This window comes from Vicugna pacos, chromosome 15 (genome assembly GCF_048564905.1).
Source record: "Vicugna pacos chromosome 15, VicPac4, whole genome shotgun sequence".
Classification (NCBI taxonomy): domain Eukaryota; kingdom Metazoa; phylum Chordata; class Mammalia; order Artiodactyla; family Camelidae; genus Vicugna; species Vicugna pacos.
The window spans coordinates 51,801,377-51,819,434 of record NC_133001.1 but is presented as its reverse complement, the minus strand read 5'-3'; the positions used below and the strand labels follow the sequence as shown (position 1 = coordinate 51,819,434).

Sequence of the window (18,058 nt, the reverse complement as noted above, 5' to 3'; positions counted from 1 at the left end):
ATTGAAGTATAGTTGATTTACAACGTCATGTTGGTTTCTTGTGTATAGCATAGTGATTCAGTCATACACACATATATAGTCAGATTCTTTCCCATTATAGGTTATTAGAAGCTATTGAATATAGTTCCCTGTGCTATACAGTAGAACCTTGTTGAACATGGATGGACCTAGAGATGATCACGATAAGTAAGTCAGACAGAAAGACAAATACCATATAGCACTTATATGTGGGATCTAAAAAGGTAACACAAATGAATGTGCTTGCAAAACAGAAACAGACTCAGGTGTTCACCTTGTTTTATACTTATTTGTATTTGTCTGTTTTTAGTCTAGACCATGAGACAGACCTATGCAGACCAGGACTGCATCCTATTCAATGTGTGATTCTAGTGGGTACTCCATAAATGTCTACTGAATGATCAGTGGACTGATGAACTCAGTGAAGTTTCCAAAGATAGACTGGTAAAGCCCCCAGAGATGTAACCATGAAACCTGGGCAAACAAGGCAGAGTCTGTAACCAGGAAGACACGTGCTGCTCCCATGCCACCCTGCACCAACCTGTCTCACCCAGGGGCTTCTGGAGATCTGGACCAAGGACCCCGCTCTCTCCTGTGTCCCTGCCTTGCTCTCTGCGGGATCCTCAGACAATAATTAACTCACGAAATAGCCTGGCCCAGAAAAGAAACAATGTGCAATGCCAGCCACCTATTTATCTGCCTCCTTTGTGTGACTTGAATTGAATGCCCTGTGGGAAAAGGGACCCAGCTGAAATGTTTGAAATCTGGGAAGATTAAAATCTGGGAGGCTCACCCTAATGAACGCAATGCAGATTACACATAAATCAGGTGTGTTCGGGAGGGTGGGAGTAGCTGGTGACTGTGAGCAGAAATGCACTCCCCTCCCTGGAATGCTTTCGTGACTCAAGTCCATCCAACGGGCCTAAAGGCAACATCCCCAAGGAAGCTTGTCTGATGCCCCGGTCAGAAGCACCTTCTGTCTCTAAACTCCCAGGGCACCTTGACCTTTCTGTTTCCAGCCTTTGTCAAGGTTGCCTGGATACACTGAGGGGCACGCATGCGTGTGCAGTGCTGTCAGACTGTGAGCTTCCCGAGGGCAGGGACTATTTCTAACTCTTCCTTCTGTTCATGCTCCCCAACTTGCCTTCTAGAACGTAGTGGACGTTCCAGGAGTCGATGCAGCGGGAGTAGTAACACAGCGCTTTAAGCAGAGTGGCCGCAGTAGTGACCCCTAACTGGACACCCGGCATTTGGTCGGGCACCGTGCATGACGTGTCTATTTCATCCAATCCTGCAAGCACCTCTACACAGTAGGTGCTTATTTTCTCAGTTTTACATAATTTTTCTCCAACAGGTGAGGAAAAAAAGGTAAGTGAGATCAAATAACTTGCAGCGTTGGGACTCGCGCTCACATCTCATAGGCACCCGAGTCCGTTCTCCTCCCGACTGAGTGAACACACGGGCTCAGCCACTGAACGTGCAGAAACCCGCCCCCTCCCCCAGCGTGCGCCTGAGTTCAAAGGCAACGCGGTGCCTGGAGACCCACCGTCACTCTCCATCGCTCCTGCACCAGCCTCCTTGCTCTGCCCTGGAGAATCGTGGATCTGGGGAGTGACCAGGCCCTGAGATACCAGCTCACAGCGACGGGAGCCCTGGAGGTGGTGCGGCCGGTCCAAAGTCACAGGCGAATCTGGGGCAGAACAGAGCAAGGAGCTTGGGGTCCTGGCTCTCAAGGGTCAGGCACTTTCTCTCTTATTTCTCAGTTTTTCTTACGTTGAGATGCCAGGATCGGACCTCAACACATACAGAAAAAAAAAAAAAAAACCACACATACGCACACACACACACATACAATTTCCTTCTCCCAAATCCGAGATGACCACGCCCGGGACTCCCATTACTCAGTACTGAGGAGAACAGGGAAATGTCAGAAGCTTGGCCTAGTCACCCCACTTCCACTCCACCTCCTGTCCTCTCTCCCCTCAAACCCGCTGTCAGGGATTTCAGCTCGACTCCCTAAAATAGAGGCTGCTCCTTACACCTCCTGGGAGGTGGGTTTCCATGTCTAGTTTCACTTTCCATTTACTGAAATTAAAATCCCATCCAAGTAGCAGATGCATTTGCTTCCTGTGTCTCTTCACTCCTGCCTTTGGCCCACTAGTGCCCTGGCTGCTGTAGGGTAGACAGGATTCATTCGCTCCCTCGGCATCCAGTGAGCACGCGGGGTCTCCGTCCCCCAATGAACGGCGCCTTCTATTTGGAAGATCGGAGCTCTAGTAACTCACAAAAGTACTTCACAGCCTTTATGAACGAGACATGTTTTCACAAAGCACAAAGCCAGAACAAAGTAATAAAGGATTTTTCCCATACACAGTGCAACATTTTCCCACCTTCCAAGCTTCCTTCTGGATGGAGCTCAAATGCAGCCCCCTCCCCCAAACCGTCCCTGAGTGCCTCCTTCCACCCGAGCCCCCAAATTATGAAGATGTTTCCCTGACACTGATAATGTCCTTTGACAATGATCACATTTAGACTTTCATTACCATTAGCCACGGATCTTTAAGTCAGTGGCAGGGACCTTGTCTTAGACCCTTTGCTTACGTCAGGGGGATGGAATTGGTTGCCCTGAAATGGACGGAACCGGACGTTACCTGCTGTGCCGTGAGCTTGCTGGACGACCTCTCTATGCCGAAACTCGGGCACCTGCAATATCGGAGAGTCAGACTAGAAAAGAGGCTTTTGTCTGAGGGCATCGGTTCTCAGAGTGTCCTCCCCAAATCAGCAGCTCCAGCCCCACCAGAGAGCTTGTTAGAAATGCAGAACGTCTGGTCCCTCTCTAGACTTTTGGAAGCAGAAAGCCTGGGGGTGGGGCCTGCGTTTTCCTGACCCTCCAGGTGATTCCGACGCCTGCTTGTTAAAGTTTAAGAACCACTGGCCTGTAGTATCCTTGCACATCCTTTTTCTGGAGAGGGTTTGCTTAACTTCCATTGTCTTCACAAAAGTTTCATGGCCTTAAAAGGAGGCAGACACCCTAACAGCTTTGCCCTGCAGTTCCTTCTTCTTTGAAAAAAAAAAATTATTGCCATGTAGTTGATTTACAATGTTAGTTTCAGGTGTACAGCAAAGTGAGTCAGTTATACATATACATACATATACTTTTTTTCTTTTCAGATTCTTTTCCATTATATGTTATTATAAGAAGTTGAATATAGTTCCCTGTGCTATTCAGTAGATCCTTGTTTCTCTATTTTGGATATAGTAACATGTGTCCGTTAATCCCCAACCCCTAATTTACCTTTTTCATATAGAATATCATAAGTCTTATCAAAAAGAAAGAGAACATGTGACAATACGAATCCTGCTTAATTTCCCTACAGATCGATTAGATGAACACAAACTAAGGGACCAGGGCACCATGCCACCGCGGAGTGTAAAGGGGAATAATATTTATACAAGGCTGCCAACTGCTCTGAAGAGAAATTAGCCCCAGGCCTCTGTTCCTCCAACATCCTAGGGCCAGGGCCCCTCCCCACCTGCAAAACCTCAGTGTTGCAGAGTTGGAAGGGTCATCAGAGTTCACCTGAACCCTGACTATGCATTAGGACCACCTGGGGCATGCTAGAAAGTACCAGAGCCTACTCCCAGACACTCCTACATAATTGGTCTCAGATGGGATCTGACCCATCTGTTTTTATAAGTTCCCCAAGATTCTAAGGCACAGCTAGAACTGAGAACCACTGAGCCTAAGGGAATGCTCCTCAAAAAATTGTCCTTCCACCTGCACTGGAACAAAACCAGGTTATTTTAATGCAGATCAGCCACTGACCCCTGCTGAAAAAATTGGAGGTGGCACCAGAGGCTGAGAGCAGGACTGTGGGCCAGGACTGGACTTTGGATCAGAATTCATCCCTGAGCTCAACTCCTGGCTCTCTGCACAACCAGAATCCCGTGACCTTTGTGAGCTCGGTGTCCTTGGCTGTAAGAAACCAGGTAATTCTATCTTCTTCCGTGTAGTTGCAAGAAGAAACGAGATAATGGTCCAAAGGGAGCTTTGTAGAGGATGCACCAGACCAGGATATGGTGCTGATAAAACAAAGTTCCAGGGAGGGGCTTAAGTTGGAGGGAACAAAGGAAGTTTCCACTTTTTCAGTGGGAGGCTGGTGGTGAGGTTGCCCACAGAGGAAGGCGGAGGTGCTGGGAGGGAGGGTGGTTGGAGGTGGCCCCCCGAGCTTGCTTCTTCCCAGCCTTTCGGAGTGAGATGCGCTGAAGGGTTAACGCCTCCCAAAACTGATGCTATCCAGCTTTGCTTGTTGCTGGCAGGATTGTTTTTGTTCACGCTAATTAAAAACAGGTGCATTTGCCTGAAAATTGTGCTGGGAGGGTTTCTCAGGTCTGGTTTCTCTGGAGACCACCATCTCCACAGGCAATCAGTTTAGGGGAAAGAGTTCTGCCTTCATTTGCATATGAGAACTTGGGTTTCACCTGAGGTTCATAAAAAGAACAGAAAAACTTTATGTGCTTAGCTGTTCTCCAAGAGAGAAAATGGCTTGATAAAAAAGACTGCTGCAAAGGCAAAAAGCAGCAAAGAATGAACAGGACTGCTTTAAAGGGTCGCCTGGAAAAGTGGGCAGTGGCTGGAGAGCCAGTAGCTCGGAGTTCTGGCTCCAAGACTCACAATCTCTCTATCTGACCTTGCACAGTAAAAAAAAAAAAAAATATATATATATATATATATATATGTGTGTGTATGTATATATATATATATAGATAGATATATAGATATAAAATTCTATCTCCTTTAAATCTGTTGTTTTTATTTCCATCTTATAAGGTGTGAAAACTAAGGTCCTAAGAGGACCCATTACTCAATTATTCCCCTGGGTAAGGAGGGGCCATAATTCAAATCCAGCTCCCCTGTGCTTTTGTCCCCTTAACTGCTGCTTTTTTTCCATTCTGAGCCTCAAATTCTTCCATAATGAGTAGCTTGCACTACACTCAGCTTCCTTCTTGCCTCTGAATCCAGAACACAGGTCCATCCTATTGTGCGACTAGAGTGTTTTTCCTTCCGTCTAAACCTGTTTTGCTATCTCAGAACCAAGATCCCTCAGCAGGTCCCAGCTTGGGTTTTGACTCTGAGCCCAGGAGAGAAGGGAAACTTGAGAGACAATACAGAGGGGAGAGAGAGAGAGAGAGAAATTGGCCCATGTAGCAGAACAAAAGCACCAAGTTTAATTTGATTTTGAGCTTCATGGTTGGGCAGATTTGAGGTTGACATTTGGAGTAGATGATTTGGATGTTAAAATGAAGCCAAGACCTGATTTATTGTGGCTAGGATCTCTGCCCAAGGATTTAACATCTGAGCTTACCACCCCCCAACTTTTTAATTTACGCTCTCGTGCCAATTTAATTGGATTTGTCTTCAGTGGGGCTAACTGTTTATTGCCCTTCGAGAAGACAGGCTTTCAAAATTATAAGAGCCTTCAAAATTGTCTTGGGCACAGTGAAGAATCAGAAGATAAGAATTCCACTACTCCTTCCTCTTTTACTCACACAGCATGAAGCAGGGTGAGAAGAGTGTGAAGAGAATGTTTTACCCAGGATGACTTGGCTGGATTACAACTGTGGAAAAGTTCAGCAAAATTAACTTCTCCTCCCCAAGTCAATCACTTGAGGGTTTGAAAACTTGTCTCTGTGTTCCTGCCTTTGAACAAAGAAACTCAAAGTTACCTTTCTGAACCTTCCTCCTCAAATTCAGCTCTCAAGATGTTGTCGAAAGCAAATTTTCAAACAATCTACCAGCTTTTCAAGATCACTCAACTGAGCTGTCACTCAACAACTCTGAAGGAGCTGTGAAAAAGTAGAAATCGCACTGGTCTTAAAGTCAGAAAATGTGCACTTGTTTTTTTTTTATCTCCAGCCTGTTTGACCTTGAACAAGTCACTTCCCCTTTTCACTCAAGGGTTTTCTCACTTATATGGCAGGGAGCAACATTGCTCCCTTCTGCCTCAGAAATCCATGAGGATTGACTTGGTTGGGGGGGATTTATTCCAGACAAATCTGAAACAGTATTACTGCTTATACCAATGGGCTGAAAGGAAGGGGCTCTTCCTGAGGGAGGTACACAGAGGTGGTACAGGATAGCACGTGGGTTTTAGAATGAGGTACGCCGGGGATCACAGCCCAGGTCTGCCACTGACAACTCTCCCTTATGATCTCCGGCCCCTGATTTCTTTGATAAAAGAAGAGTAAGGTATCCCTTATTTGTTGTCAAGATTAAAGGAAATGATTTAAACTCCAATAGCTAACACTGAGTAAGAATTTAATGAAGTTTCCTTCCCTAGTGGTAGTGGTTAAGCACCCAGGTCCTACAGCCAGACCATTTGGCTCAAAGCCTGGCTCTGCGGCTTCCTAGCTGTGTGGTCCTGGACAAGAAACTTCGCTTTTCTGAATCTCAACTTCTCCATCTGTAAAATAGGGACAATGATGGTACCCCAGTGCCTAGGGTTGTCATGCAAATTAAATGAGTAAATAATTTGCAAAGTCCTTAGAAAGGGCCCTGTCCAGAGTAAATGCTATTTAGCAAACCATTTTAACCAGAATTAACTCAAATCTCTTCTTTCTTCAAACTATATTAGAAAATGGAATTAATCATAGGAACGGCTAACCCTAACTCTTAATACATCATCTCACCTCAAAATGACTAACTCTTCCAATCAGGAAAATCTGCATTCCACATACACAAAACAGAACACACTCAGAAAGAAAATACCCCATCAAGTCGTCATCATGTCAAATGACCCAGTGGCTCAGAAAGCAGAGAAAGGTTGGGCCCAGATGTGCCTGACAACCCTCTTCTTGCTTTTCTAGTTTAGATCTTTTCCTTCATGTGCTTAGTCACTGCAGAACCCAGGAGTTCATCCTCTGCCAGCCCTAGTTTCTCTAGGTAGCTTATGAAATTTCTCACCATGTATTTACTTTTTAAAAAAGAAATCCCTTTAGCAAGTCAATTTAGCGGTCCTATGGTGTTCATTTGGTCCAGAGGGATTTTTATCTGAAATAATGTTATAGACCAAGGTTTCATTTTACCTCCTCTTCTGTATCCTGGTCTGGAGCTATTTTATTTTCAACAACACAAGGCATAGACTGAAATTTCCCAAGAGCATTTCAAAGAGCAATTTCTCATTTCCTGCCCCTCTGAATTTATGTTCTTAAAATTGAATTGTGCTAAACAGTTTCTTCTGAAATCAGGCTAAGATGAACATGAAATGATGGGAGGGGAATAACTTGATAAAAAAAAAAAAGAACATTAAACCTTTTATAAAATCCATTTATAAGAGGCTGTATCTCAGTCATGAGAAAGAAAACAAACTACCCATTGGCACTGTTAGTTATTTAACTTTCATTCATTCATTCATTCATTCAGTCACAAATAATTATTGAATGTCTTCTGTATTCCAGAGGCTAACATCAGCATTTGAGTTGATAAACGGGAAAGACAGACAAATAAAGAGATAGTAGAATATAGGCATATGCTGTGGTAGAGGTAAGCATGCGGCGCAGTTAACATTCAGAGATGGATGTCCTTAACCACTGATGATCAAGGAAGGCTTCCTGGAGGAGTATGCCAAGCTATGAGTCATCATGGACTAGTAGGAGTCAGGCAGAGAAGGAAAGGGCCTTGACCACAAGGAGGAGCTCATGCCTGAAACTGAAGAAGCCCAAAGGCCAGGAGAGAAAGCCCAGGTAAAGCGGGAAGGTTGTGGAGTGCCAGGAGATGAGGCCAGAGACAAAACCAAGACCGGAACAGGAAAAGCTATGGGAGCTCAACCAAAGGGTTTTCTATCTACCCTGAGACCTACGGGAAGCCATTAATGGACTTCATGCAAAGAAGTAATGTGTTCATTTTTGTCTTTTAGAAAGACAGCCTGGCAGCTGTGTGGATGGTGGAGGGAAGCACATCAGGCAGAGGAAAGGGGACCAGTGAGGAAGGTACGTGTTTTAAAGAGATCACCACGTGTTCACCTGGGCGCACTGAGTTGAAAAGCTCGATTATGGAAAGTCTGTAGGTCTCGTCCTGATGAGACTCCTTCCCTTTACACATTCCTTAGTCAATGCATTTTTTTAAGCCACTAAGTTGTGGATTTTTTTTTAATGCAGCAAAAGCTAACATGCAAATTGGAAAGTTAAGGTGAGAGCCGTAGTTTGCAGTGGATGACGAGGCTGGCCCTGGAGGGGCAGTACAGGAGACAAACCAGGTACAGGCAATGAACTTCGTCTCCTTCTTTCCTGTATTTCTAGACAACTGGCTTATTACCAAAGGTTTCTGGTGGAAAAAAAATATTAACTTTATATCAGCTGGGGCTTTTGGAAGGAGTATTGAACAAACGTTAGGAACTCTGCGCCCAGAGGTACTATGGCTTTTAGAAATGTTTAAAAGCTGAGGCCCTGGGATCAGGAAGAGTTGCATTTGAGTCCAGGCTCTGCTCCCCTCTTATGAGCGGTGTGTCACAGCACCAGTGACTTAACGTCCCTGAGATTTGCTCTTTCTCATCTGTAAGATGGAGAGCATGATAATACCTCTTCGGTTGTCACAAGGATGAAATCAAAATGCCAGCTGGTGTGCCTGGCTTGCTACTTGTCCCCTGTCTGTATTATCCTAGTTTATGATGGAGAAAAGCTCTCCCAACCCCCTGACCTTGGTTCTTTACCTATAAAATGAGAAGTTTCAATCAGAGAGTCTCTAAGTCACATTCTATCACTAATATTTTATGGAAGCAAAGTAGAGGACAAATACCACTTAGGATTCAACACTTATAAGGCAGAAACACTCAGTGCATTTTTTAAAAGGCATTTCAATAAGTGTACTGCAGCTGTACAGGAAAATTTTGTTGTTTTCTTGATTTTTTTTCCCTTAAAAAAATATCAGAGAGCTACTTGTCTGTACCAAGATAAAGCATATTGCTTTGGATTTATATCCCGCTGACAGTCTGTTTTGTAGTGTGGCTTAAATGTCATGCCTGGATTGCTTTCAGAAAAAAAAATAGATAGATAGATAGATAGATAGAAAGAAAGAAAGAAAGAAAGAATTTATCAAGTTCAAAGAGTTATTCTTCTCATTGTAACCACTCTAACGTGGCACAGCAGTCTTGCCTAGCAGATGGACCACTGTGTGACAGTTAGCTGCTAAGCCCTGTTTGATGATTTATTGGCTCTTCCTTGTCGTCTTAGCAGACGCCGCATGTTTTCAGATATGGCCAAGACTACGGTCTTACAGTCTGAGGTTATTTTCTTCCCGGTTGTCCCAGAAAAGCAGACAGTGCATCACATGCACAAGGTTTATGGTTCTATTCCCAGTCCTGTTTGCAACTCCCTGTCCATAAGGTGGGCCAGATTGTCACATCTTCCTTCTTTGTCACCCATGCATAGTATCACAAGCCAGAAACAACCCATGTGCTTGTTCATGTTCCTTTTGGAAACAAGTGCTGGTAGGACCCAGGGCAAGAAGCTCCATGGATTGATCTAAAGAGAAATGGTCAGAAAATCACAAATGAAGACATTACTTATCTATGGCTACATAACAAACAGCCTCAAACTGCCAGCAAAAAAAAAAAAAAATCACACATTTGTTATTTCACAGTTGCTATGGGTCAGAAATCAGGCATAACTTTGTTGGTTCCTCTGCGATCTCTCATGAGGCTGCAATCACAGTGTTGGCCACGGCTGAGGTCTTATCTGAAGGCTTGACTGGGGAAGAATCTGCTGCCAACCTTGCTCACAAGATCATTGGTAGGATTAAGTTCCTTGAGGGTTTTTAGCCCGAGGGCCTTAATTTCTTGTTGGCTGCTGGCCAGTGTCCACCCTCATTTCCTTGCCAGGTGGGCCCCTCACCAACATGGCAGATTGCTTCATCCAAGCCAGAAGAGAGAGAGTCTACAAGCCAAATAGAAGCTACTACCTCCTATAACCTAATCACAGAAGTGCCATGCCAACACCTTTGCCATCACACTGTATTAGTTAGAAGGAAGTCGAGGAGAGGGAGTTACACAAGGTGTGAATACCAGGAGGCAGAGATCATTAAGGCCATCTTACAGTCTGCCTGCCACAATGAGTCAAAACTGGGCTGTCACATGTGTGTAGGTAGTGAGGACAGTGGGGACCAGATGTTGTTCCACTCTCTTGGTCACATGCCCTGAAGCAGCACTGTGGCTACCCTGGATAAGGAATTCCCTTCTGCAATTATCTATGCTATTTCACACAAAAGCACTGTATTATTAAAAGTAGTCCTCAAGATCTTGTACATATTTCCCTGTGCTATACAGCATAATCTTGTCTATCTATTCTACATTTTGAAACCCCAGTCTGTCCCTTCCCACCCCCTGCCCCCTTGGCAACCACAAGTTTGTATTCTATGTCTATGAGTCTGTTTCTGTTTTGTATTTATGTTCCCTTTTTTTTTTTTTAAGATTCCACATATGAGCGATCTCGTATGGTATTTTTCTTTCTCTTTCTGGCTTACTTCACTTAGAATGACTTTCTCCAGGAACATCCATGATGCTGCAAATGCCGTTATGTTGTCAGTTTTTACAGCTGAATAGTATTCCATTGTATAAGTATACCACATCTTCCTTATCCAGTCATCCATTGATGGACATTTAGGCTGTTTCCATGTCTTGGCTATTGTAAATAGTGTTGCTATGAACATTGGGGTGCAGGTGTCTTTTTGAAGTAGGGACTGTATAACACAGGGAAATATATACAAGATCTTGTGGTAGCTCACAGCAAAAAAAAAGTGACAATGAATATATATATGTTCATGTATGACTGAAAAATTGTGCTCTACACTGGAACTTGACACAACATTGTAAAATGACTTTAACTCAATAAAAAAGATGTTAAAAAAAAAAGTAGCCCTCAGTCAAGAATGCATATTACCCGGGGAGACAGCAGCTTCATAAGCAGAAGAGGTGGGGCGTGGAATAAACTTGAAAGTTCATGCTCCAAGTGAAGGCACTCAAATTCTTCCTCCCACCTCCAACCCGGCCCCACCTTATGACCCATCAGACACAGCGGCTTCCAAACCTTTCAGATGTGTGGGCCAAGCACAGCCCAGGTCTCCAAATGTGACCCTGTTTTACAGCTTGCTGCACCCAGGTTCCAGCCTTTTCCTTCTGGGAAGGGAGAAAGTACCACACTCCTTGTAATCTAGTTCTCACTTCCAATGCTCAGCCTTGGAGAATGGGCCATGGAGTGCAGGGGTACAGGCTGCCCTCCGGAAGGCAGGCCTGAGCTTGCCAACCTCACTCCACCCTGGGATTCTCTTACCAGCATTACAGCCGCCCCCATGCCAGTTCCTTGTGCTTTATTCATTCAGTAAGAAATGACTGAGCGCCTACCCAGTGCCAGGCACCGTGTGAAGCATGGACATGAGGATGTGAACAAGGTTCTTGCCCTGGAGAAAGAAGATGCAAAGAGATCAGTGCAATCCTCTGTGCATGATCTCAGTCCAACCTGGTAGGGTCGGGACACAAAGAAGGGGGGATGTCAGAGAAGAGTTCAGAGAGGAAGAGACCCCTGGTTTGAGTCAAACCTTTAAAAAAAACTAATTAGGTAGGTGTTCAGGGAAAGTAATGCAAGCCAAAAGGGATTATAAAAAGGCAAAGAGGGCCGTCTCAGTGACTAGACCTTAAAGGCAGATGCAAAGAGCCTGATGTCACCAAGAGGGTACACCCCCATCCTTGTGGGCCTCCAGGGCAATATTAACAAGCCTGCACAGGACCCTGAGGACAATGAGATGCCCCTGAAGAGCTTCTGACAGGGTCCATGGGCATGATAAGAATGGGATTTTAGAGAGCTCACCGTGGCCTCAGTGGGAGGCAGAATTAGAGTCAAGACCAAAGCTATGGGCCGGGAGGGACGCCTCCTCCACTACCATGGACGCTTCCTTCCAGTAAGGATAGAGCAAAGGTTTGGATGGGAGAGATGTCAAGGGGCAGAGTTTGACTGAGAAGTTCGCCTGAATTGGGGCAGGAGGAATAGGGATGGTACAGGGGCAGCAAGAAAAGGAATTATTGCCAAAATCTCAGAAACATTTAGAAGGAGGAAGGAGAGTGCAGGCGGAAACTGGGTAGATGGCTGCACCACTTTCCAGAATAATTAGTACAGAATCTGGAGCAGCTTTGAACAGAAAGATCTGAGGTTAACTGTGTGCACGTGGAATGGAATGTTCTCGTGGCTCATTCCAGTGGAGATGAATGGTGAACAGGTGTGTGCACAGGGCTGGAGCTCAGGGTAGAGATCTTTGCAACGTCCTTAAAACCACAATCTTCTCTCCAAGAGAGGATGGTTTTAGTCCTGTCTCCCAAAGCTTGTGGAATCTTAGTTAATAAACTAAGTAATCAAAAGGAATGTTTGAATTTTGCCTCTTTACTGTCTCAGCAAGTGGACATAATGTTTCTCTCACTCACCTGTGAGCCTAGCAGGTGTGTTATCATTTCCAAACAACTAGGAGGATGAAGTTGCTTCTGAAGCATGAGGTTCCTGTCAAGTTCAGACTTAGGGTAGAGGAAGCCTGACCTTAAGGGATCATCTTCGCTATGATGTGTTGTGAGTGTGAGCGTGTGAATGTGTGTGGGATTTGTGAGCGTGTGAATTTGTGTGGGATTTGTAAGCTTCTGAATTCATCCTCAAGTGGTAGAGCACATGCTTAGCACACACAGGTCCTCGGTTCAATCCCCTAGGACCTCCATTAAAAAGAAAACTAACAATAAATAAATAAATGGACCTAATGACCTCCCCCGTAAAAGATAAAAGAAAATAAATAAATTTTTAAAAAAATAATTCATCCTTCCCAATCACACTTGGCTGGGATCCAGGGAAAGTTCACACACACAACTATGAAATATAATTGCTGTTATACATTTGTCATAACTCATCTTTGCTTTAATGACAAATGTGGTTGCTTCCTCACCAAAATCTGCCCCCACACATTTTTTTTAAAACTCAACCTTCTAGCCTGCCATTATTCAGATTCAGAGAACATATATTGACCATCTGCTCTATGCTAGGAACCCAGGTAGGCACCAGGTGTGTTAAAAAGTTGAAGGTCCTTCTTATAATGAAGACGCTACCTTGGAGAAGGAGCATATGAAACTAAAGGCAGCTCCGGGTATTTTACCTGTCTGGGGAGTCTGAGCCCTGGCAGTACCTTGGTTACTGGAAAGCAAAGACTGCAAGGAAGTGTTGGGCTGCAAGGAAGGAGGGCTCGGGGTCCTACCTTTCACCTGGGTGCAACTGACTAGATCACTTGCCTTTGCTGGACACTGGTTTTCCCATCCATAAAATAAGGCAGTAAGACTAGATCTGAGATCATTTCTGTGTTGATGAAGGTAAAATGGAGGGATCAGGAAAAGTCCAGAGTGAAGAGCAAACCCTGTTGGGGAGATAGCAAGTTCTTTTCAAATAATGGTTGGCAAAAGAGCTGGTTACTCAAAGGACGTGGAAAAATACCCATTATAACTGACTTTACTATTTAACCTACTGCTCATCTTGAGTGAAAAGTGTTAGTTCATTTACTCACTCATTCATTCATCACTGGAAGACCATCCTGGCCCAAGGTCTCTGCTGGGCACTGGACACAGATCCATATCACTGGTCCCTCACTTTTAGAAGCCCGTAGTCTGTGGGGAGGAGAGCTATGAACAGATCACGGCAGTAGTGGGCAGTAAGTGCTAACGGAGTTTGTACAAAGCACCCTGGAAGCAAAGAGGTATAACAGCGGCTGGCGAGGCTACCAGAGGAGGCGACACTTCATCCAACACGTATTCCTCTAGTGTTTGCTCGAGAGCAGGTGTTAGTCCCGCCCTCAGCAGCCCCACAGTGAGCCAGACAAACACAGTCCTTACTCTGCAGTGGGAAACCTTACACCAGAACCCGAAAGAAAAGGGAGAGGTTTATCTGAACAGGGCAAGAAAGACATTCTGGTACAGAGGAGACAGCAAAGGCCAAGGCTCATGTTATGGAAGAGATGAGGAGGTTTAGAAAGCTGCAAATGACCTACTCCCCCCACCCCCACCCCCACCCCCAGCAAGGCATGCATTCTGAGGATTGAGAGGAAATGAAGCTTAGGGAGGAGGTAGGTGCCCTGATGCCCTATGGTCCACTGGCACTGAGGAAGGGGACCCACGGGAAGGCATCAGAGCCTAATCAGATGTACATTTGTTTGGAAAAGTCTTTCCTGCCACTGTGTGAAGACTAGTTTGGAGGAAAAGAAGACTGGAGGCCGCGAAGTTTTGTAGTCATTTAAGGAGGTGGGTGTTGGGAGAGAGATGTTCCTCTTTATTCCACTTTATCTCCCTTGCCTGGATCTGTTCCTTGCATATGCAATCATGTTGACATGCCATGTTCAGACAGCTCTCTCTAAAAAACCTCACCCAGAACGCATCTGCCATGGGCATGGCGCTTCTCCCTTCTCATGGTCCCAAAATTCTGCATGCAAATGCAGAGGGTGGAACAATTTTGAAATTTAAGGGGAAAGAGATTTTGAATGATACACACTAAAATCAATCCAAGAACAACACAATCAAATACAGTTTTTCCAGGGGACTTCTTTGGAACTTTCAGACAAACACTAAATGCAGACTACTGCCACTGAAAAGATGTGAGGGATTTTTAACATCTCCCAAAATATATTCAGGAATGTGTAATGGACTACTTGGTGTTCATTTGAAATTCTTCTTCGGAAAAAATCGCCAGGAAGAAGTTGTTTTATATTCTTTTTACTACAAATGCCTCAAAGCTGAATCTACGGAAGCACAGGCCTGCCTGCTAAGTCTCCTCTCTAGATATATGCAAAGGCTTCCCAGCGAGCGTTAATTTATCAGACACTGACACTGAAAACTGAGCGAATTTCAGGCAAAGCCGAAATGCTATTCCCAGGGGAGCTGACACACTCCAGCAGTGTTCCCTCGGGTTCCTTGTTATTTCATTTATAATAACGTACCCTAGTTATCTGAAAAAGCCAGTCCCAGAGGTTTCCTTTTGCCCAGAAAAATGACCTTCTGTGGACTTCAGTTTTCATTTCTTTTATAAAGACTGAATAACTCCAGCAGTGCTGGGACCTTTTAGGGAAAGGCGCCGAAGTCCTCGCTTCATTTTTCTGTACGTAGTTCAGAGAAATTGAGGAAATTTTTTTCTCAAAGTATTCCCACCTCCCCTCACGCACAATCATTTCTCCAAAGAAAGGCTTGTTTTGATTCATGAGTGATACTTCTACAATCCAAATAAATACATCCTGCAAGAGAGTTTCAGCTGCTCTCATCTTAAAATGAATTATTTTTGATCTAGAATTTTCTAGCACCTGACTGAAAGCTGCCTGCTCAGAGACTGAAGGTTTACACTGGAAAGACAAGGGTTAGAATCATAAAAGGGCAAGAGAATTTCTCTAGTGACTCCCACTTTGCAGTGGCATCATGAAATGTATGTTCCCAAAAGAATTTTTACAAAGATCAGTTTTCAAACTCAAGAGTCTGGTGCACTGGGTCATGCAGATCAGGAAACTACTGTGACCTCACAAAGCATATTATAACTATGCATTGATAATAATTACTCATGTTTGTATTCTGCTTTTCAATATACAGAGTTCTCACAAGGACCATCTCATGAGCACTTCTCCAAAGGGGCCTCTTGACACTATCCCTCGCTCTTTTCCGCATATCAGAGAGGTATTATTCTAGAAATTTCTCAACTAAAAAGATTCACATGCCCTAGAACTCAGCTCTTTATCTCGAGATCTGCCGTGACAAAATGAAGCCACCAGCTCCTACTTTGTCGATAATTAATAAAATCATCTAATTTCATCTTATTTTAACTTGTAACATATGCTCATAACTGTGGATTGTGATTATTTAAAATTTCAGAATGTGCCCAAAGGCACTTTGTGGGCTGCAACATGTCCTGTCTTTTGGTTCATGCATTTTCCTCTTTGGGGAATGGAATTTCCCCATTTTTCCACATGACAAAATTATATTCATCTTTAAAGTCGCTGTTACTGTGAAATGCTTTCCGAGTCCCCACCTATATGGAATGGCCCCATCACTCCGTCCTTGGGGAGCCCCATGTAACTTTATTCTTGCTACACTTATCACATGGCTAGTTGTACATGCTCTTGTCTTCTTAATAGACTGGAACCACAAGAGGGCAAGAACTGTGTCTTATTCCACTTGGTGATCTTTAGAAGAGTTAATTGAAGCTGAATTGAATATGGTGGAATGGAATGAAATTTATTCACCAAAATTTTCAACTCACCCTTTGGATCATTTTTCCCATGAGAACATAGTCCTAATTTTTTTTAAATAAAAGCCAATGAGGATGTAGGATTCACTTGGAAGAGTTGCCTCCTCCTTTAGCCTGTTTAATGGCTGCTGCTTCTGGTCACATCTGCTCTGGAAAACCTGCACTGCCCCCAAGGGCAGTGAGTCCGAAACTTCAGTCTGCTTAAACTTTCCCCAGGGAATATTAAGTTCACATTTCTAGGAAGAGTGTGAGGGGGCGAGAATTCTGCCTTTTAAATTAATTCCTTAGTAGTCCTGGTACAGGATGTCATAGTTTGCGCTTGAGAAAACAGAGTCCTGGTGAGATGAATAGAGATTTCACACCGCCTCCTCCCTCTGAAGCTGCAGAGGCCTGTCTCCTCACCCAGCCAGCACCTTCCATGCTCCAGGCTTCCCTAGAAAGCACCTGTGAGACTTTCAAACAGCAACGAGGTCAGCTAAAAAGAGGTCTGATTGAAGGGAGAACAACCTTGGTTCCAACATAGACCCCACGAGTGACAGGCTGCCTACGTTGGCTCTGTCCTGAAGTGTGGACACGGGGGATAATAACACCATTCCAGCTGGTAGCTGTGTAGACAAGAGAAAATGCACATAATTGTGTCTGGTGTATAACAGGTGCTCAAGAAGAGAGAGCATGTTGTTCTTTTTTTATTGCATGAAAATACATATAACATAAAATTTCCCATTTTAACCAAATTTAGATGTACAGGTCTGTGGCATTAAGTACAGTCACATTGTTATGCAACCAGCATTTCCAGAACTAGTCATCCTTCCCAGCTGAAACTCTGTATCCACTGAACACTAACTCCTCATTCCTCCCTCCCCTCAGTCCCCATTCTGCTTTCTGTCTCTATGAATCTGATGACTCCAAGAACCTAATGTGCATATGCAATGGTTGATTTTATGAGTCAGCCTGGCTGGGTCACAGCACCCAGATAGTTGGTCAAATATTATTCTGGATGTTTCTGTGAGGGTGTTTTTGTGTGATATTAACATTTAAGTTGGTAGACTTTTATTGTAAATAGTGCTACTATGAACATTGGGGTGCAGGTGTCATTTTGAAGTAGGGTTCCTTCTGGATACAAGCCCAGGAGTGGGATTCCTGGGTCATATGGTAAGTCTATTCCTAGTCTTTTGAGGAATCTCCATACTGTTTTCCACAGTGGCTGCACCAAACTGCATTCCCACCAGCAGTGAAAGAGGGTTCCCCTTTTCCACAGCCTATCCAGCATTTGTCATTTGTGGACTTTTGAATGATGGCCATTGTGACTGGTGTGGGCTGATACGTCATGGTAGTTTTGATCTGCATTTCTCTGATAGTTAGTGATATCGAGCATTTTTTCATGTGCCTATTGATCATTTGTATGTCTTCCTTGGAGAATTGCTTGTTTAGGTCTTCTGCCCATTTTTGGGTTGGGTTGTTTGTTTTCTGCTTATTAAGTCGTATGAGCTGCTTATATATTCTGGAGACCAAGCCTTTGTCAGTTTCATCATTTGCAAAAATTTTCTCCCATTCCGTAGGTTGTCGTTTTGTTTTACTTCTGGTTTCCTTTGCGGTGCAGAAGCTTGTAAGTTTCATTAGGTCCCATTTGTTTATTCTTGCTTTTATTTCTACTGCTTGGGTAGACTGCCCTAGGAGAACATTTTTGAGATGTATGTCAGATAATGTTTTGCCTGTATTTTCTTCTAGGAGGTTTATTGTATCTTGTCTT

General features: G+C 44.1%; 1 long non-coding RNA gene across 1 annotated transcript; it reads left to right on the top strand.

Annotated features, from left to right (window-relative positions):
* Window positions 1-1,242: 1,242 nt before the first annotated feature.
* Window positions 1,243-15,819, top strand: LOC140685920 (uncharacterized). The gene is made up of 3 exons (XR_012059384.1): window positions 1,243-1,328; window positions 7,935-8,007; window positions 15,654-15,819. It is a non-coding gene; the product is annotated as an uncharacterized lncRNA (long non-coding RNA).
* Window positions 15,820-18,058: the final 2,239 nt, after the last annotated feature.